Genomic DNA, 12380 nt, shown 5'->3' with positions numbered 1-12380 from the left:
TAGTTCCCATGTCTCAGGTAGGACATTTCTAAGCCTCCTACGTAACACTTGAACTTGATGTGAGTCAGCATTGTGATGACGTTATGAAAAAGGAAAACACTGTACCAGGAGCATGGCCTGTGAGAAAAGATCAAGCTAGCCAGACCTACTGAGACTGAAAGAAGAGAAAGTTGGGGGAAGGACAAATCTCCAGGGCATCACAGGCCACCTGAGAGAGGGAGACACGTTGCTGCTGTCATACTATGACACCTGCATCCCACCTCCATGAAGTCAAGTACATGGACATCCCTGATTGAAAAGGGAAGATGGAGCAGAGGTGGAGCATTAGCCCCTGCTCTGACAAAGGCTTCCCTGGGGAAATACTTTTGTATCTCTGCTCCTCGTCTCAGGAGTGGGAATGTCAACGTTGTTCTGCCTTATGCACATTAAGGCACCAAGTAATCAGATGTTGTAATTTCAGGACCACGTCAGTCCCTCTGATATGCAACTTGATAGCTCCAAGTGGCTTTGGGAAAACCTGAGCATGAGTGTGGGCTCTCCCACGGGTGGAGAAGCCACCACCTGGTCAGCTGCGCTGTTCCCTTCTGCAGGCAATAGTGCACATTTCCCCTGGACCTCTGGAGCAGTTAAGAGGGGGAAAGGGAGGAAAACAGGACCCAAACCAAGCATTTCTATAAGGACATCATTCCCACCTCTGTCTTAAATGCCAGCTCCCATTATGGTCTTGCCACTGCATCCCCAGTGTGACCCCAGCTCTGATGAGCTGAGCCCTGATGGTCCTTCTTTGCAGCCGCGTGCGTAGGGCAGCGTGTCTGGAATCAGCTTTGCAAAGGGGGGCTGTCTCCCCCTTCCCTCCATATCCAGCTGGGCCGTGCTCAGCTGCTGGGACAAGGAGAGCTGGGAGCAACTGCCGGGGCAGCTGCACCGCCGAGGAGCGTATCCCTTATGCTTGGCATTGGCCACTCCATGCTGTCCCCATGGCCGTGCCGCTGTCCCCATGGCTGTGCTGCCATCCCTGGGGCCCTGGGCTCAGCTGCGCGTTCGTTAGGACTGGCTGCAGACACGGCTGCAAGCGTCCACAGCTGGGCAAGTGCTGCTGCTAGGAAGGTGGCCCAGTGGTGGATGCTGAACAGATTTTGCCCTTAGAGAAAGGGCTTTCCTGGAAGGCTCCCTGGGCTGGCTGACATGTGTGGTGCGTTGCTGAGGGCTCTCACCTGCTTGCCCTGCACTGTGGCTGAAGCTGCGATGGAGGGAAAAGTCACATTATCCTGCAATATATTGGAATTTGTCTCTGTTCCTTGGACCTGTTGGGTACCAGGGCTACCTGGGCTTGCTTTTCACCTTTGGGCTGAAGTGTTCCATGGCCAGCCTGCTGTCAGTGACACATTTTGTCTGCACGCAGCTGATCTAGCACAGCCTCAGTATTGTCTCTGTCCTCATTCATTCTCCTGTTGTGCTGGTTTTGGCTGGGATAGAGTTAATTTTCTTCGCAGTACGTTGTATAGGGCTATGGTTTGGATTTGTGAAGAAAACGGTGTTGGTAATTCAGGGATGTTTTAGTTATGGGTGAGCAGTGCTTGCACAGTGCCAAGGCCTTTTCTGCTCCACACACTGCCCCAGCAGCGAGTCACCTGGGGGGCACAAGATGTTGGGGGACACGCAGCATGTTGGGGGGGGATACAGCTGGGACAGACCCCCACTGACCAAAGGGATATGCCATACCATATGGCGTCATGCTTAGCATACAAAGCTGGGGGAAGAAGAAGGAAGGGGGGGACATTGAGCGTGATGGTGTTGGTCTTCCTGAGTCCCTGTTACGTGTGATGGATCCTGGCTGCCCTGGGCATGGCTGAGTGCCTGCCTGCCCATGGGGAGTGGCGAACAAATTTCCTTGGTTTGCTTTGCTTGTGTGTGCATCTTTTGCTTTACCTATTAAACTGTCTTTATCTCAACCCACAAGTTTTCTCACTTTTACAATTCCCCGCCCCATCCCACTGAGGGCAGAGTAAGCGAGTGGCTGCGTTGAGCTTGGTTGAGACTCAGGGTTAAACCACAACACCTATATATACCAGCTTATATATATATGTGCCAGGGTGTCTCCATGGCAGAAGTGAATCCCGGGGTGAGGTGCATCGCTGTCCTGGTACAAAAGGCTGGAGCCACGTGGGCACAGGCTCTGCTGGGGTTTACCAACATACTCGGCACGCAGCGGGCACCCTAGACACAGGCTTCCGCTCACAAACATACTCGTGGTGTTTGTGTTCTCTTCCTCCAACAGCTCTTGCTTCCCAGGCATTACCAACACATCCATGCATCCCTTTGCAACAGCAAACCAAGGCCCAGGGTTTTGCACGCCCCCCCAGGTCATGCAGTGATTCGTGGGTGTCTCTCTGTCCGTGCTGGGCCCCGTCTCTTCCTACAGATGTGGTGCAAACCAGGAGTTAAGATTGCATGACGCTTGCTTAATAACGCAGATACACCTCTGTTTTGGGAGGGCGCTTAGGAAATCCTTCCTGCTCAAATCAGCCCGCAGCTGGCTGCTTTCCTCCTGTGCAGTCTTGTGCCGGGCAGTCGCTTCCCATTTTTCTCTATTCCAGCTTTGCAGATGCGCAGGGACACCTCACGCTGGCCTGAGAGCAAGCCAATGCATGGAGACCGTTGCACCTGTGAAAGCCTGCATATGCAAACCATCTTGTACAAGCAGTAATTCGCTCTGTGATTACTTCTGTTGCTGCCGCAGCATCGTCCGCTCTCAGTACGTCAATCATCGCCTTCCCTCCAGGAGCCGTTTTGGTTTTCCAGGAGGTTGCAAAGCTTTGACCGCCCACCATGGGAGCGGTGCATAGCACATAGCCATCCGTGAGCCCTTCAGACACTGACACCAAGCAAGACCAAAACTTGCTGGCAATGGTCCAGCAATGACACTGCCCGAGGGGAGATGGGAGATGCTTTCCCTGTCCCTCGAGCAAGTGGGGTTGGTAGCAACATCCTTCCTCTTAAGCCATGGTGGGAGAAGGGGTTAATCCTCCACTGACACCAAGTGCTAAAATGTTTTATCTGGCAGGCGGTAATACACTTTCGACAGAGAGATATGTAAAATGAAGCGGTGACCCAAGGAGGTGTAATTAGCTCTGCTGTCACATAGGAAAGAACATGTTTCTACAGCTTATTTCGAATTTCTGGCAACACCTGCTCACTTGCTTTAACCAGCTTTCTCAAACCAGGGACTAATTAGCACTTCCTTGGAAGCCCAGCTCTCTCCAGGCAATGGCTTTACCTCTCAATCGGTATTCCTTCTGCAGGAAGGCACATTAATTACTGTATCAGGAAAACCTGATGGAAGCAGGAGACCATCTTCATGCCTAAAACTAATTAAATGAAAAGGCAGAGCTCACTAGACCTGGAGTTCCTCGCTCATGCAAGGGGTGAGGGCTGCGCGGTGAGTTTCCTTCTCTGCATCCTTGAAGGAAAATGGTATTTTGCACATTCATGATTTCTGAGGGCGGTGGGTGAGGGCCATGTGGTGCTGTTCCCCCAGGGTTTGAGCCCAGCAGTGGCACAGAGCTAACCCTGCCCCCTCCAGGGTGGCTTGGGACCAAGGGGAGCCCCCGTAGCATCTGTGCTGGCGGGACCAAGGGGAGCCCCCATAGAATCTGTGCTGGCCAGGGCTCCTCTTTTTTTTTTTTTTTTTTTTTTTTTTTTTTTTTTTTTTTTTTGTAGCAAACATAACTATGAGCAAGGCTCTGGCCATAGTTAGGTATTAAGTCCAATTTGGGAGTTCCTAGTGTTAATCAATGCACCTGTTTGTAGAGCATGGTCTAGCAAACCCCTTCCTAAAGCGGAGGATGGTGAAGAAGGTAATGAGGGAGGCGGGGGAGGGGTGCGAGGATGCTGCAGGTGAGTGTGCCAAGGCACAGGGTGTTAGTGACTGGCCAGGGCAGTCCTCCCAGGCCAGCCCTTCATCCCTGCTACCAACCACCAGCTCTGCTGAAGCTTTATAGCAAGGAAACCCCTTTTGAAAGCCTTCTGCTTTCCTCTCCTGCAGGAAGGGATGAGGCGCAGCCATCTGACTTGGCTGTCCCCAGCCCTTCTCTCCTTGTGAGAGGTGGGGGTGATGCTTCTCATCCCAGGACACAGTCCTGGAGCTGTTCGACACCCTTATCCATTAAATCAATACTCTTTCGATTGCTGCAGTTTGGTGACTTCCAGTCTTTAGGCAAATACATGTTTTTGGGAAGCGATTTGTACTGAACCGACTCCCTGAGAGTCTGCCATACGCTGTCTGCCGAGCACAAGGGGAGAAAGTACGGCCAGTCCCACCTTCCCCGTGTTTCAGGCCATGCAGCCACACCTCATCCCTCGTGCACTCCGTCTGTTAGCTTGTTTTTTGGCTAAAACATGTTTTCCAGGCAGATATCCAAGCTGGCTTTGACCGTCTCAAACGATGAAGACTCTGCTCTTCCCTTTGCTGTTTGTCTCCGACTCCCAGGCTTGCTCTGTTGATGTATTTCTTCCTTAGTTTGTCCAGCTTCGGTCCACAGCTTTTACTTTTTATTCTTCCTTTTTCTGACAGGGCATTTTAGTGCCTGGAGTTACGTGCTCGTGCACGGTAATTGAATCCACCACCTCAGTGGGATAGATGGCTCGCCCGACGCCTCCCCATAAGTGTCTTCTCCAGCTCTGAAGCTGCTTTTGTGGCCTGATTCTGCCACCCTCTCTATTTTACTGTGTCTTTTTGCAGCCACGGGCACCAGGGCATGGATGATGTGTTTTGGATCCAGGTTAAAATCTCTCCTGAATATATATGCAAGGATATGTAACACTTTGTGCTACAGCATCGCTTGCTGTTCACCTGCAGTTTGCCTGCATCTCCTTCCCTGCTTTCCTCTCCTACCTGGATTGCACTGAACTCTTGAACACTAAAAGCAGTAGAAAAGGCATAATTTTAAAGGATTTAATTTATTTATATATAAATATAAATATAAATATAAATATAAATATAAATATAAATATAAATATAAATATAAATATAAATATGTATGAAAAACTTTAAGGAAACCATTTTCCCACCCCCTACCCATCTTATGTGGAACTTGCTGCCGTAAAACAAAAGTGAGGCCAAGCAGGGCAAGATGTCCACAAATAATAGAGACATCTACAGAAATAACCATAATTTTTTTTTTTTAATTTTATTGGAGAGCTTCCAGAGACCTGTGAGTCCTTAAACCCTCTGGCAGTCTTAACTGGTGGGGGCTTCAGAGAAGTTCAGGGGGGCTTGTGCAGTGCAGCGCCTGGCAGTGCTGATTGCCAGGTAGGAAGGAGAAGGACCAGCAGGCTGAGCCAGCAGGGCAGCTCCCACATACCTGTGCTTGCTGTCATGTCCCTCCGAGAGAGGTGTGTGACCTTCCAGAGAACAGAAATCCCTGTTCCCCAGCTGACCTAGTTTATTTCCACGCATCATTTAACATGCCTTATAATATTTTATAGACTCGCTTCTGTAACTCAACGTTGAGCTATTATTTAATGAAATGATCCCCAGTAGGGACCTTAGGAGAGCTAATCGTATATGAAAGCTTTGAGGGTGGGGCAGTGGGAAGCATCCACAAATGCTTTAAATACTGAAGTTTGCTTCTCTTAATATTTATTTATGTATTTATTTTTAGCTTCAACTGTGGTTGCAATTCTGCAGATACACATCAGCAGTGATATTGATGATACCTCTGGTGCCAGTGCAAACCAGCATCAGAATCAGGCGCAGAGAAGCAATATTTTAATTCTTCTATGCCTGTTTTGCCAGCTGGAACCTTATTTTAATGGCATTGGTAGATGTGTGAAAAAAAAAACCTGTTGCAGAAGACTTCTAAGGAGGGAGAAATTCAAAGAAGTCCCTTTATCAGCGGGTCTGAGAGTTTGGATGTTTCCAGGCAGCTCTGCTTGAGGTCTCCCTATGAATCTCTGTCCGCATCCGAAGCAGCAGGAGGCTGAGCCATGGGTCAGGCAGTGCTGGAGGGAACCCCCTTGCGAGAAAGGAACATCTTATTTATTATTTTTTTCCTGCTTTTTTCTCAACACAAAATTTGCAAAATAAATATGATTGATTGCTTTTTGATGACTGCTCTGATGCTTTGCAAAAATATGATGAAACATTATTTTTATTATTGATATTCTTTATTATTCATATTCTATATTCTTTCATTATCTCTGATATTCAGCAGATGTGTAAGTGTTCCAGCAGACCCCAGGGAAGTCTGGTGTTTGACACAACTCGCAAAGGATCGCATGAAGTTTCCCACCAGGACTTTGCATTGGGGAGTGAGGAACGAAATGGAGCAAATCTTACCCTCCGGGACTGGAGGACAAAGAAACCTAAGGAGCACCTGAGTGCTATCGATGGTATGAAATGCCAGAGGACATAGGAGCTCTGCTTCTCTGGTCCCATGGAGGCTTTTTAGCATGAATCATGCTAAAGCAGCAATCCCCATGAAATGAGGACAGCTTCCAGCACAGGCTGACGAGTAGATATTTTTCCTCCTGCTGCTGAAGCCATTGGAAAAGTCTGATTGATCCAGGATGTCATGTCAGAGCCTAATTCCCCTTTTTGCAAACGCCCATATGCTCATGTTTAGTGCTTAATAAAAGGTAAGCTCCAGTCAATGGGAAAATGTGCTTAAGAGCTTTATTCGCTTTCTTAAGTGCTTTGCTGGGTCTGGCCCCATGCAACGTGTCAAGCACCCATTAGTCTCATCTTTTATTGCTGTAATACAGATAGCTCCTCGGAAATAACCCTTTCAACACAAAGGTGGGGTTTTTTTGGAGGGAAAGCCACCCTGTGCACGTGCACTTACTAATAATGACATGCGTTTGGGTGATGCTCTGGCTTTCTGCTCTGAGGAAATAAAGGGAGGAAACATGATGGTCTTGGAGTAGGTACAAAGCTGTCAGGCGCCTGGCTCGGGTGAAGTTGCAGAAAGCGTTTCTCTTTGTGTTGCAGGGCCTGGCAGCCTGGTGAGATAATAAAAGATAAAGCAAACTGTACGACAATGGAAAATGCTGAGCTCCCTGAGTAATTAAAGGTTGTGTAAGATGGTCGCATGGCTTGTGAGGCTTATTAATACAGTCACGTTTGCATTATATAAAGGGTAATTAAAATGCAGCCTGCTTACCATTGATTACGCCCTTTGCCTGGTGTTTGTAGCAGTGGGTGCACAGCCAGGCTGCAAAGGCGGCACAGGAGGCAGCAACTGCCAGCAAGAGGAGAGGCTGAGGGGGGGCGGGATGCCCGAGCTTGTGGGACCAACGCTGTGCCATGGCTTTGGACAAACCCCGGACAAATTGCCCTGCAGATGTACCTTCTCCTCCCAGCGCTGTGCCGCAGCCACCGCAGCTTGCCTACCAGAGCCTTTTGGGGTCTGGCGAACGTGAGGGGTGGGGGGGTTATAAGCAGCTCCCGACAGAAAGCTAAGCTGGCCGTGGGTTACAGATTGGTGCAGCTGAAGAAACTTTTCCAGGGTAACCTACGGGATGTCTGACACGGAGAGAGGTCACCGTGCAGCTGGGAACCAGCTTAGCCCGCCGCAGGCTGCACTGGTTTGCCAGTCCGGGTGGCCGGGCATCGGAGCGCCGTGGGTACCACGCGATGCTCTCGGGGTGGCACGGGCCATCGCAGAGCAGCTCCCCGCGGCAGTGCAGAGCGGACCCAGGCTGCAGATGCCAGCCGGCCCCATTGCGATTCCCAAAGCCCAGTTCATTAGTGACACGTGAAAGATGGGAGTGGGCCTGGCTGTGGCTTTCTGGCAGCCCCACCTCAAAAGTGAAGGGCAGCTTCACTTGTATGGTGCTGCGCATGGAAGTGCAAGCTAAGGGGAGTCTGAAGTGATGTGTTACCTGCGTGGGGGTTGCAGAAAACATTTTCCACTGGCTTTCGCAGCAGGGAGAGTTTGCCCAGATGGAGGAGAAAGGAGTGTAAACTCCCTGATGTCAGCTCCTGTGGGCCCTTGAACTCCTGGTTTGCATTTTCTATTACCTAAGGTACCTCTTGGTGCCAAAGAGGGGTTCCAGCAGAGCTGGGCAGTCTTGCTCTCTGCAGGACATTCTGCTTTTTGGAGGTCTGTGCTGTCTGCTCCTGGCAGGGCTTGCAAAGGGAACGCCTCAAACCCATGTACAAGGCTGTCGGGATGCTATGAGCACACCGTGTCTCTACATTCCTGATTATTTCTCTGTGTTACTGATTATTTCCTGGGGCTCCTGTCCTTGGTGCTTTTGGAGCAGCAGCAAAGGCAGCGCATCTGAGGGAGCTGGAGATAAGAGTACACATGAGAATGAGCTGGACCGACTGTATCTCCATGGAAACATGATTGGCACTCAGCTGTTGGGTCCAGTAAATCCAATTATGGCTGTAGACAGAAACGTGTTTAAAAAATAATACTAAATAATACTAAAAAAAAAAGACTACAAGCCAAGCTGGTGTAAATAAAAATATAACCATGTGCTTTAGAATTGTCGGGGCTATTTTTTTGATTTTTACAGACTCAGCTTGTGGGGTGTGAGTGGTGAGGGATGTTTCCCGTGGTGCCTCGTGGAGCCGTGGCACACCACCCCTGCCCTGTGGTGGCAGACGCTGGTCCTGGTAGCGCTCCTTCTGAGAGCAGGTGAATTATGGTGCCAGCCAGCCAGCCAACGCCAGATGTGTAAAGAGGGAGGTATTTCCACAAAGTCATTTCCCATGCAATGTGCCTGAATAACCAAACGCTGAGCTCCTGGAGATGACAGCTGGGAACCCGTAGCCTTCCTTCCAGCCACTCCTGCCACAACAGCCCTCCAGTGGCAAATAAGACATCATTTTTAAATACATATTAGTGTTCCTTGCAATGCCAGGGACCCTTTTTGGACACTTGAACTATGCAAAGAAATGCTGCGAGGTGAGGCAGCCACAGCCTGAGTTTGCAGACCCTGGTTACAGGTGGATGCCTGGCCAAAATACCTGCCGTGAGCTTTCTCCTTGTAGTTTTGTAATTCCCTGTCCCCACAGGTGATGTGTTCTCTGCTGGGTTGGGGGTGAAAATAATTTCTTGCAGCTAAAATGCGACCACTAGAATCTGAAATTTTTTTTTTTCTTCAAAAAAACCCCATGCAAATTAACATCACAAGTTCTCCCAGCCTCAGCCGTACCCTTGATGCAGCGTTTCAGCCCACCCAGCCCTGGGTGGCACTGCCAGCACCTTCCGCTCCCTGGAGCACCACACCAGGCGGGGGAAAAGCCCTTCATGCTGCCTTTTCTCATTTGCAGGTCACGGGGAGGAATCTGCTAGCAAAGCCACAGGCTTCAAAACCATTTTTTCCTGTCCGTGGAAGGAATTAATTGCTTTAAATGCATGTTGCGGCAGGTACAATTTGCTGTCTTTTGAATTGGCATCTCATCTGCACTTTCAGCATTCCCTTGTGACCGGTTTGAGGTCTGTTTTGCTTGTTTAGTCCCTGGGTGGCAAAGCTGTGGAGAAGTCAGGAGATGTGGGTGGCTTTTCCAATACTGCTACTGACTTTTCCTGACTGGCTTTCAGATGCTTATCCAAAATATGACTCGATTCCCCCATCCATAAAATGGAGGTTGTTGCTTCATCCCCTTCAAAAACTGCTCTGAGAGCTTGGGGTAGAAACCAGCCAGTGGGTTCCAAGTTGAGTGAGTTTCTATTTTCCAGATCTGTGACAGTTTTCTCTTAATTCTGTGTTTTGAAGTACAGAGAAGTATGGAAATACTCAACCTTTTCTTTTCTTGGTTTGGTTTTTTGTTTTGGGTTTTTTTGTTTGTTTTTTTGAGGGGATGAGTTTTAAAAGCTCTATAATATGGATATGGTGGAAAACTTAAAAAAAAAAAAATAATAAAAAAATATTCTTCCCACAGCATTTTAGCCTTGCACTGGACCAAATCTTGAAGGAAGCAGTATCAGTGTGGGTTATAATTGTCGGGCTTCGGTATTTCTCTGTTGTGGAAACCAAGTATCAGGGTTAGACATAAGGTCTCGTCCCAGTCATACTGTGCTTTCTCATCTCGGTTATTCCTGACAGAAAGCAATAAAACATCCAAATGGATACACTCCAGGCTTTCTGGGGAGGAAATGCCACCCGGCGGTGAGAGGCAGCTCCCCTGCAGAGGAGCACGCTGGCACGGCAGCCAGGCACGCTCCTGCACCTTGGAGCATGGGAAGGAAACACACGGCTTTTCCAGGTGGACTCCATCCCCCAAATCCAAGCCCGTCCAGCCGCTCTGGAGAAGTCATTCCGCTCATCCTCCCAGAGTTGGGTGGGTCCAGGTGTCATTCCATGGATTGAATGACGATTGATTGATGAACCCCTTAAATCGCCGATGCCCTTTGCAGACCCTGGGCAGGTGGGGCTCCATCCTGCTTTGCCAGCAGCTGGAGCAGCCCCCAGCCCGGAACAGCAGGGTGTTCATTCCCAGGACCATCCCTCTCCTGCCCCAGTGGTAGGTCCAGGCTGGAAGGAGACACTGTGGCATGTGGCCACAGGAGGTTCTCTGGTTGCCCAGGTGGCCCCACGCAGGTAGTTTTGCTTAATGGTATTAAACAGAGGGTGATAATGTTACCTCTGGGGTCAAGTGGTGAGCTTTGTGTGGCAGGACCTGCGGCAGCAGCAGGAGCCTCTTGTGCCACAGAGAGGAGCAGGGTGTCACAGGGACCCAGCAGGTAGGGGAAGGAGGGTAATGCTCTGGAATGGGTGGGCTGCTTGCAATAAAACCCACCTGTTCCCAGATGTGCAGCCCCTCTGTTTCAGCCCAAGGGCTTAATTTCATTTTGTAGTATTTTAACTATTATTTAGGGGCCACCTCCGAACATGCTGAAGCCGCTCATGCCGCTCCATCTCCTCTTGCCCCAATCCATCATCAGCCCAGGGCCGCCTCTGAACACGCCAAAGCCACTCATCCTGCTCCATCTCCTCTTCCCACTGCTTCCCATGGCTGCCACTGCTGGAAATGAGCTCCACGGTTTAAAACGACAGCTTCAGAGGTGACTGTGGCTGTGGCTGTGTGTGTCCGGGGTGGGGGGGAACCAAACATCAAATAACTAATCAGTGAGGAGGTGGTATCAGGATCTGTTTCCTGACCCATGGGTTGAGGGGAGAAGGCCAATGTGCCCAGCAGTTGCTGGCTTGGCTCTGGTGATGCCGGCGACTTGCCCTGTGCCGTCCCCAAAAGGCTGGCCCCTGCTGGGCTGGGAGCCACAGCTGCCTGCCACCCCCCCACTGGGGCAGCTGGGCTTGGTGGTGCACAGTGCATCCAGCTATAGAAAGAAGATGCTATAAGGGGAAGTTATAGTATATATATGAAGTATATATACATAAAAAAAGTCTCTATATATGAAGTGCAGTTCATCTCCATTGCCAGCCCAGTAAATGGCAGATTCAGTGGCATTAAACCATGAAATAAGCTGCTCCCTTAACTTCTGGGAAGGCAGCATGAATTTCAGGCGGGTTTCTGTCAGAAGGGAGGGCTGATGAACTTTTGATGAACCGGGGCTGGAAGCAGACAGTCGCTCCTATTGAATCAGCACGGCGTAAGGCTGGCCTCATTAATGAATGTCAGGGAGCCTGCCTGAATCAGGGGTTTCAGGCCGCTGCTTTTTCTCCTTTAATTGCATTTTCCAGAGTTCACAGGCCAGAGTAAGCGGGGAAATTTGCGATGGGTCAGAAATGGCTGTGGTTTGGAAAGAATCTCAGGCATCCTTCATGTGACCTCCTCCTCCTCCTCCTCGTGCACAATTGTTGCTTTTCAAAGAAGCAGCGATCACGGGGGGGATCAGGGCATCTGCCTTACGGAGATCTTGCCCTCAGCCCTGCCATTTGCAAACCCCCGTTTCGGTCCGCGGGCAGGGAACGGTCAGTGCCGCGGGGAGATGTCCGAGGGCGGGGGGCTGGCAGCCGGGCACCCCTCGCCCTGCGCCCGCCGGAGCCAAGGAGCCAGAGCTGACCGCAGCCACAGGGCACCGTCCGGTAGCAGCTTCAGAATTAGTCAGGCAGGGCTCCTGCGCCGTCAGCGGGCTTCGGAGTTCATCTGGAGCCGAGTCAAGGCTTGCAAGGCTCTGGGAGCGATGGGACTCACTCCCTCAACAGCCTGTTGTCAGCCGAGGGGGGAGAACCCCCTTGCGCTCGCTTGCTAACTCAGCTGGCCTGCCTCGTTAGTGTTAAATAAGCCAATTAAGGCTGCACCATAGCAATGCCTCTCAGCTGAAGGTTTACTTCAATAAAGGCAGTGAGATTGAGCTAATGGTGCCCCCAGTCCCAGCAGAGTGGTCCTCACCCAGAGGGTCAGTTGTGGCCTCCCAGCTCTTCCCATGCTGCGGGCAGGACACGATTTCACGGAATCCAAC

At 50.4% G+C, this 12380-nt stretch overlaps 1 long non-coding RNA gene across 2 annotated transcripts; it reads left to right on the top strand.

The window, feature by feature from the left end:
• The first annotated feature begins 2440 nt into the window (after window positions 1-2440).
• Window positions 2441-7089, top strand: LOC119155899. 2 transcript variants are annotated; one of them, XR_005106905.1, is made up of 4 exons: window positions 2441-2755; window positions 3303-3439; window positions 6216-6393; window positions 6992-7089. It is a non-coding gene; the product is annotated as an uncharacterized LOC119155899 (long non-coding RNA). The 2 variants fall into 2 exon arrangements; XR_005106904.1 differs by lacking the exon at window positions 6992-7089 and having other exon boundaries at window positions 6216-6973.
• Window positions 7090-12380: the final 5291 nt, after the last annotated feature.

This window comes from Falco rusticolus, chromosome 12, assembly GCF_015220075.1.
Source record: "Falco rusticolus isolate bFalRus1 chromosome 12, bFalRus1.pri, whole genome shotgun sequence".
Classification (NCBI taxonomy): Eukaryota; Metazoa; Chordata; class Aves; order Falconiformes; family Falconidae; genus Falco; species Falco rusticolus.
This window is presented reverse-complemented; position numbering and strand designations above follow the sequence as displayed.